Raw genomic sequence first — 9,189 nt, 5'->3', positions numbered from 1 at the left:
CCAATTGTCCATCTTAGGACAACGACATGGATGTGAACTGAGAGACACTATATAAATTGTATTCTATTCATATGTTTTTTCTGTTATTATCATCATCTTTTGATTTCTAACATTGCAATTGTACTTTATTTTATCTGTATGTGTTATCTGACTAGTTTTTATTTATTTATAATAAAGTATATTTTAGCTATAATTATTTGGTGGATTGTGCAGCTGTTCTTTATGCTGTTGTTGGGACAGTATGACTGATATGAGACGCAGACTAATGGCCGTGAGGGGAAGCAGTGGTATACCTGCCCTGGCCTGGCGGGAAATTAGAATAAAATAGAGAACATTACACATGTGAGAGAGGTCTTGTTACCTGACTTATTGAACCACCCTCATACATTTATGTATTACATGTAAAATAATGACAAATTCCCTTCAAGAAAAGACGCACAAAATACCCCAACCTCCATAATTCAAACTTTAATTGAAATTACATATTAGGATACAGTACATATGTTGGGGTGACGAGGCTTCCTACCCCTGGATCACGGTATGCAAAACACTACTCCTGTGCTCTACCAATTCTCCTTACAGCCGGCTGGGAAGATAAGAAAAATCAACACATTCTGTGATGAATCCACTTAGCTCTCAGAGGCACATCCTCTTTGAGCTGTCTTTTATAAGTTCAGAAAACTGCTGTCTCAAACATTTGCCAAAAATGGTTTGACAGATAAGAATACATATGATTGATTTCACAAGTACATAGTATGTGTCAATGCATCTTTCAGTTTGTCGTTTTTTCAGTGTCCAGACTTAGTATCCTATTCTGGGATCCTTCAGCTGCTGTTGTCTTGTAACTGCTCGTTCAGTATACCGTAATGTGCTTCCATCTCATGATATTTGTGTAAAGGAAAATGGCTTTTTCTGATGAATCATACAGTATGTTTTAAATAAACACTATAAATTATTATAGACTCTCACAATCCCCTCTTTTTATTAAAACATACTATCTTTCCCTTACTGGAGTCATGGCTTTCATAGTAACTATATTACTTCCATAGGCACCCTATGCAAGTAGATGCAAGCATCATTCACCACTAGAATACCAAGAAGCCCGGCGCATCTTTCCCTAGAAAGAGGGGTTTCTTCCAACATCAGTACTACAGAAAACACATTTCTTCTCAGGTGTGATAAATGTAATTCTTTCACACGCTGAACACTTTTCCCACTCGGAGGCACTCTTCTTATGTGTGACAAAGAGCGTCCCTACCGTGCAGATGCTTTATTTACCATTTTCCTAAAATCATAAGATAGATAGCAATTCCACAAAATGAGCAAAATTAATACAATGATTATAACGATTACTGGGTGAATGAGACCACTAAACATCCTTCTGTATACTTGTTCTTTACCTGTCATTAACTGTGTTTGTGCTTTACCCTTTTGCATATTTTGATGCATGGTTCTGAGAGAACATTTAGTCCAATTAAACAGTTCAGAAACATTTGTTGACAGGTAAAGTGTTTTAACCAATGTGCTATTGAACACCTGTAAATATTCATTATCCCAAAATATACTGGCCTGTAATGGGGTAAATACTGTAGGCATCCATATAGCTTCCATTGTAACTAAACTTCTCCATATCTTCTCCTGCATTATTCATTTTGCTGGCTAAAGTTTTTATATCTATACTATTAAGTAACCCTATACCTGTACCTGATGCTCCTGACAATGTATCATACCATTCTCTCTTTTGTCTGCTATAGCATTTTGGATCTGGGGGGAAAGAAATATTAAATCTTAATATAGTGGTTTGTCTTTTGGTACCCACTTTTACACAAGTGGAGGGAACTTTAACTAGTGAGTCATTTCTTATAGTAGGCTTGCTACTTAGGACGTACGTCCTTGTCATTATTACTGAATTATTTGGTAATTGCGTGGTATTAGTGCAAACTAGCACTACACCTCTTTCTATAGTTGTTGGGCTTCCTATGGGTATACCAGGGTCTGTACTATTGACACACTGAATACCCTATGTCCACGTTTTCTTAAATTCTTTATAACCCGTAAACTTATCAGTACAACACTTAATTTTTATTCCACTTATGATAGTAATATTATCATGCTCCCTTGGTGCCCAGTAGAGATGCCTTATATTATATTGTCCCAAACTTTTTACATATATTGAACCTCCTGACCAGGTTACATTAAATCTGTGTAACTGGTAAGTCTGGTTTCCATAGACTACCCAAGAGTACTCTATTTGTCCTCCTGTTGTCCCCTGGTGTGTGTGCAATACTCTTAGACTAAGTATAGCCAACATTATCACACAAAAAGGATTCATGATGGTGGTTCAATCTTGACCGTCAACTTCTTGCAATGTGAGGGGTATATCCACGTGCTCTTTCTTCCAATTTTCACTGAAGTTGGTGTAGTCAACAGAACCTGATATGGACCATCAAATCTTGGCTCCAGAGACTTTCTGACATGTCTCTTAGTGTATACCCAATCGCCCGGTTCCAATAAATGTACACCAGGTACTGCTTCTGGGTCTGGAAGGGAGGAGAAAGCTAAAAAATGGATGTTATTCACTTGATTACAAAGAGTTGCTTCATAGTCTGTTAAATCTGCATGATTGTGCTGCAACTGTTGGGGAAAACTAACACCCTGTCTTAGGAGGTCTTAAGAATAGTATCTCATAAGGTGACAACTTATGTTTCTTACTGGGGGTGGTTCTTACTGAGTATAAAGCTATGGACAGAAAGTCCACCCATGTCTTACCTGCCTGTGCCATAATCTTTTGTATCTTTAGTTTGAGGGTACCATTTAGTATCTACATGCCCACTGGCCAGTTAGAGAAGAGGTCTGTACAAACGAGGGTGTACTCATATATCCTCACCCTAGGCAACTGAATATAGTCTATCTGCAGTCTCTGAAACGGGTATAATGGCTTTGGTGTATGCCTTTGTGGTACTTTTACTGTTTGTCCTGGATTGTGTTTCCCACACACCTGGCATGATGCTACGTATGCTGTAGCTGCTGCATTAAAGCCTGGTGCTATCCAGTGCTGGAGCACCGTGTTTACCATGGCCTCCTTTGAATTATGCACTGGACCGTGGGCCAGCTGGGTCATCAGGGGATATAAGGCCCTTGGGAGGCACCACCTGGTGGCTTTAGCCCAATGCATATTAACACAGGTGGCTCCCTCTTTCTCCCAGCCTCTCTTTTTGTCTTCTGTGGCTTGTTCTTGATACTGGTGTAATGTCTGTATGTCCAAGGGGTCTTTCTTTGTGTCTGTTTCTATACCATAGAGGGCTGGGATAGGTAACAGGGCAGCTTGCTTAGCCGCAGCATCTGCTTTGGCATTCCCCTTGGCCTCAGCTGTTTTCTCCTTGGTGTGTGCTTGCACCTTTAAAATGGCTACTCTACTTGGAAGCTGTCAGGCTGCAAACAACAATCTAATGAGCTCAGCATGCTTAATGGTTTTACCAGCCGAGCCCATAAAGTCCCTACTCTTCCAAATAGGCCCGAAATCATGGGCCACACCCCAGGCATACCTGGAGTCAGTGTAAATGTTTGCTGTCTGATCTTCAGCCATTATAAATGCCTCAGTGAGTGCCCTCAACTCTGCTTCCTGTGCTGAGCAGGAAGGTGGGAGTGGTTGCTGAATCAATACCTCATCTAAGGTGGTGACGGCATACCCTGTTCTTGGGGACCCTTCATAATAATATCCAAAGCCATCTACAAACAATTCCCAGTCTGGATTAGATAAGGGAACATCTGTCACATTTTCTAGTTACTTCATTTCCATTTTCATAAGTTCAAGACAATCATGGTCAGAAAAATTTTGATTTGTGTTTTTATGTGACTGTATTTGCAGTACATTATCCCCCTCATTATCCTCACTGTTGTGTTCCTTATTGCCATTACCTGGTATGTTATCAACAGGTGTATGTATGCCTCCCTCACTATTCCCCTCTTTTGAATCCTGCATTGGAAACAACGTAGCAGGATTCAACACCGTGCACCTGTTAATGGTCACATTGGTAGGGCTTAGTAGGGCTACCTCATACTTAATTAACCTGGCTGCAGAAAGATGCTTAGTTCTGGCCTGGTTAAGTATTTCTGTTACTGAGTGGGGAACCTGTATTATCAATGAGTGGTCCAGCACTAAATCTGCTGCCTTGTTTTTAAGCATAGCTGCAACTGCTACTGCTCTTATACAGCAGGGTGCTCCTTTGATTATACTATCAAGCTGCAATGTATAATGTGCAAGGGGCCGTTGTTTACCCCCATGTTCCTGCACTAATACCCCTTCAGCATGTCCTTGTGTTTCATGACAGAATAACATAAAAGGCCTGTCATATCTGGGTAATCCTAGTGCTGGTGCTTGGGTAACTACAGTTTTTATCTACATAAAAGCTTTCTTCTGTTCTGATGTTAACATTACTGTTTTGTCTTTTGTATCTGTCAACGCATCATAGAGGGGCTGCATTATGAGGGATGCGTTGGCAATCCATTCCATCAATACCCTGTTAGAACTAGAAATGCTCTGAGTTGCTTGGTGGTAGTGGGCTCTGGCACTTTCTGTATAGCTGATATCTCATCTTGTGTCAAATGTCTTGTACCTTGAAAAATACAATGTCCTAAAAAGGTAACTTGTGCTTGAGCTATTTGCAATTTTTCTTTTGACACTCTGCAATGTTGTTCACACAGAAAAATAAGTAACGATTTGGTTTCAATTTGACACTGTCCCTCTGCATACAGGAGCAAATCATCCACATACTACAACAACTGGGTGGTCTCAAACTGTGGTCTCCACCCTTGCAGTATGATGGACATTGCCTCTGTAAATGCAGATGGAGAGGTTGCCCCTCCTTAGGGTTATCTAGTCCAGCAATACTGTTTGCCCATACTTGTAAAAGCTAAATAAAGCTGACACTCTGATGTAAGAGGTACCGAAATAAATAAATTAGCCAAGTCTATTACTGTAAAATGAGTTGCTGTTGCTGGCATTTGGTTTAATAAGGTGTGTGGATTAGGCACTATAGGTATGTCCACCACCAACCATTTGTTTACCCCTCTTAGATCATGCACCATCCGGTATTCCTGTTTACCATCTGCCCCCACCTTCCTTTTTACCAGAAATAAAGGGGTGCTCCATGGGGACCTGCATTCTCTTATAACCCCTGTTTTCTGATATGCAGCAATCTGCTGCTGTATGGCCTTTCCCTGATCTCTGGTCAGTGGGTATTATTTAATCTTTACTGGCACTACACCTGGTTTTAAGGTGAGTGTAACAGGTTGTACATCCAGTAATCCCACATCTGTTTTACCTTCAGACCATAATTTTTTTGAGGGACTTCTGAAAGCCAGTCAGGGATCATCACTTCTATCTGTGTCTGGTGTCGCAGCAAATATATTGTGCTGCTAGCTGACATTGAAGATCCTGCCCTGTACTTCCTTTCAGTATTACATTGCCATCCCTGTACTCAATGGTAGCTTGTAATTCATTAAGGATATCTGCTCCTAACAAATTAACTGGACAGGATGTGGAGGTCAGGAATTCTACAGGGACTTTAATTTCTGCTGACCCCACTGCAACTTTTATGGGCTTTACTAACATGTAAGGATACGGTATGTCCTGTTAGTCCTGTTCCAGGAATTGTCTGATTTGTTACATATTTCTTGGGAACATCTTCTGCCCTTAAAATGGTACGGCTTGCGCCAGTGTCTATTATACAGTCAATTTGTTCCCCCCAGGTAGTGTCAATTGTATTATTCCCTTGGGATCTGAGGTATTAATAATGGATTGTGGGGGACCTGACACTAGACAGCCTATTTCCTATGGGCTATGTGCTGTTTGAACCCTTACTCCAAATTGCTCCCTTTTCTCTGCCCATTACTTATATTTCTGACAACCCCTTTTCATGTGCCCTGCTTTATGACAGAAGAAACATAACCCTTTCATTTTTGCTTCTTCTGGAGATACTTTCCTATTATCTCTAGGGTCTATACTGAATTTGGGTTCTTACTCTTATCATAACTACTGCATTCTGGGGATTTGGTTCAAACACCTCCTGTGTAGTTACAGCATAAGCCTCTATAGATGTGTTTTGGTATGGGGGTGGACCTGTCCCTTTCTGAAAATACATCTGTTCACCCCCACAGTGTTCACAGCCACAAAGTTCATCATTATTGCCTGTGGCTTCTTACACACTTGTGTCCTGTGTCTGTTTTTATTAAACATCCAAGGCATTAAGGTACCTGCCCACCCTTGTATGGGAATGGGGCTGAAATTTCCTCCTGCATAAGGCAGTGGAGGAGCTGGTGGTGTAACTGGTGATAAGTGTGGAGGTGATGGATAATGAGGTGATCTGGTTAAGCCTTGTTGATCACAGGGTTCCCCTGACCAGGGCACTTGATTCCCACAAAACATTAGGTACACATTTACCACCTCCTGGGCATTTCCTGCCATCCCTTACTGGTGTGGTAAATGGAGCCAAACTTGGGTATTTTGGACTTAAATCAGGGGCTGTTGGTGATGCCTGTTGATTTACAAAAGGGATCACTGGGACAGGCCTCACAATATTTGGACCACAATCTTCCATAAACTCAGTGTCTTGTGTTACCTCCTGTTCTTTATGTATTTCTTTGGCTACCTTTAACCAAGCCTGTACTTGCTTGCCTACTTTCTTACTCTCTATCCAAGCCTTATTTTCTTTTGCAAAGGTTTCCCATCTTACAGGATCCAGGGAACCCACACTGGGCATCCCTGCTTTCTGTAATATCTTTTGAATATCTTTATGTGCACTTTTCCCCTCCCTGGATTCGACTAGATCCGCAGGAGCACATGGTAATTCTTTTACCATGCCTGTACTGCCCTGAGCCCCTATTATGGGTTACCGCTCCTAGTCTTTCCTGAATCCCCTGAGGAATCTTTATTTTATTCAAAAGAACATTCACTTATTCCTGCGTTCCTACTGGGTAACTATACAACAGAACCTGTCTTATCAGCTTCAAATGCCTATGAGCTGGCAACCCCCTAATAACTAGACAAGCTACTACTGAACTATCCCTGCACAAATTACTGGGTAGCTAATTTATTAGTCCAACCCAGTCATTATCTATCCTGGTAGCCAAATATGTTGACACCCTATGAGGCAAGTATATACCACAGGGATCCTCTGATTTATTACAGCTATTAGATCAGGACTTATAAATGATCTGGTTTTCTGTAAAATCATTACACAAGTACACCCCTCACACTTTAGCTATATGTGGTTCATATATCAGACTCTAGAGACCTGTTATCCCTGTCCTTAAAAAGACAATACAGTATTCCCAATGTCACTATAACACTCCCACAGATTATGACCCACTGTTCTAATCCTTCTGGCATGCTACACAGATGAATAACATGTACATCCCTCCAGCCCCAGGCGCCCCTAGGGGTACCAACGAGGAAACGTGAAGGACCTTATCCCGAATCAATGGGCACCTTTCTCTGCACTCCTAAACACTTTTGCTGTGTTTAGGCGCTAGGTGTCACGTATTACAGCTACTATGAGAGCAAGGAGATCAGTGAATGTCTCAACCCAGGGATCACACGTCTCAAACGACAGGACAAGCCTCTAATAGCAGGTGAGAGGTGCAGTCTTTGGTTGACCATTTAAAGATCTGGTTCCTTTATATACATCTCACAGTTAGCACACATACAATCACACTCCTTTTACTCACTTCAAGACAAGACAACTTATACTTTAAAAGAGCAGGTTTGGCATACAATATATTCATAGATCCCCGATTAGCCCATCCATACTGAACCCCACAATACTAATTAGGAAGCGCAAATGCGCATTTATTTTTCAATACTCACCGATCGGAATTTGCTTCTGCAGTTCCAAATTTTCAAGTGGACATCCGTCAGTACAGACAGGCAGTTGGGGATCCCAGACGAGTCCCCCAGAAATGTTGGGGTGACGAGGCTTCCTATCCCTGGATCACGGTATGCAAAACACTACTCCTGTGCTCTACCAATTCTCCTTACAGCCGGCTGGGAAGATAAGAAAAATCAACACATTCTGTGATGAATCCACTTAGCTCTCAGAGGCACATCCTCTTTGAGCTGTCTTTTATAAGTTCAGAAAACTGCTGTCTCAAACATTTGCCAAAAATGGTTTGACAGATAAGAATACATATGATTGATTTCACAAGTACATAGTATGTGTCAATGCATCTTTCAGTTTGTCGTTTTTTCAGTGTCCAGACTTAGTATCCTATTCTGGGATCCTTCAGCTGCTGTTGTCTTGTAACTGCTCGTTCAGTATACCGTAATGTGCTTCCATCTCATGATATTTGTGTAAAGGAAAATGGCTTTTTCTGATGAATCATACAGTATGTTTTAAATAAACGCTATAAATTATTATAGACTCACACATACACAGTGATCTCTGTTATTTAAATATGCAGCATGCTGCGATCTACATTATTTATCCATTAAAGTCTTAAACGTTTCATTAGCATTTTAAGGGGGAGTTAATGTGTAAAGTTGTAGTACTCTGCTTCACATCATAGGAATATGAAAAACTCAGTCTTCATTCTTTCTTTCACTTCATTTGTCTAAGTTCTGATAGCAAACAGTGAAACGAGATTAACATACTGTACATACTATGGAAATATACTTAAGCATTAGGATAGAAAATGTACAGTAACCCATGAGCATAAGACAAACATTTCCTTGATGCAATTCTTTTAAATATAGAAAACCCAATAGCTAAAAATAGCAGTAAACACAAGTTGCCAATTGTCCAGGGACAGTCCTAGGGGGTATATTTACTAAGGTGAGAGTTTTTAGAAGTGGAGATGTTGCCCATAGCAACCAGTCAGATTCTAGCTATTATCTTCTAGAAGGTGATAGTTAAATGTTAGTAGAATCTGATTGGTTGCTATGGGCAACAACTCCACTTCTAAAAACTCTCACTTTAGTAAATGTACCCCCTGGATTTAAAGATTTGTCCCTGGAAGTGTCCCTATGTTACTTTCAACAATGATCAACTGCATAATAAAATTCTTGTTTTTCAGCTGTGATATGTTGAATGTGATTCTTAACATTCATTCGCATTCTCTGAGCTTTATAATTTATATTTAGCAAACATGAGTATGTTATTATTATTATTATTATTATTATTATTATTATTA

General features: G+C 40.4%; 1 long non-coding RNA gene across 1 annotated transcript; it reads right to left on the bottom strand.

The window, feature by feature from the left end:
- Positions 1–455: 455 nt before the first annotated feature.
- LOC148507884 (uncharacterized) lies at positions 456–8,396 on the bottom strand. The gene is made up of 2 exons (XR_015869657.1): positions 7,868–8,396; positions 456–2,558 (listed from the first exon to the last, which is right to left on the bottom strand). It is a non-coding gene; the product is annotated as an uncharacterized LOC148507884 (long non-coding RNA).
- Between the last annotated feature and the right edge of the window lie 793 nt (positions 8,397–9,189).

Source organism: Taudactylus pleione, unplaced genomic scaffold (genome assembly GCF_031769625.1).
Source record: "Taudactylus pleione unplaced genomic scaffold, aTauple2 ptg000380l, whole genome shotgun sequence".
Taxonomy (NCBI): domain Eukaryota; kingdom Metazoa; phylum Chordata; class Amphibia; order Anura; family Myobatrachidae; genus Taudactylus; species Taudactylus pleione.
The sequence above is the reverse complement of the archived record's forward strand: the minus strand, read 5'-3'. Positions and strand labels throughout refer to the sequence as shown.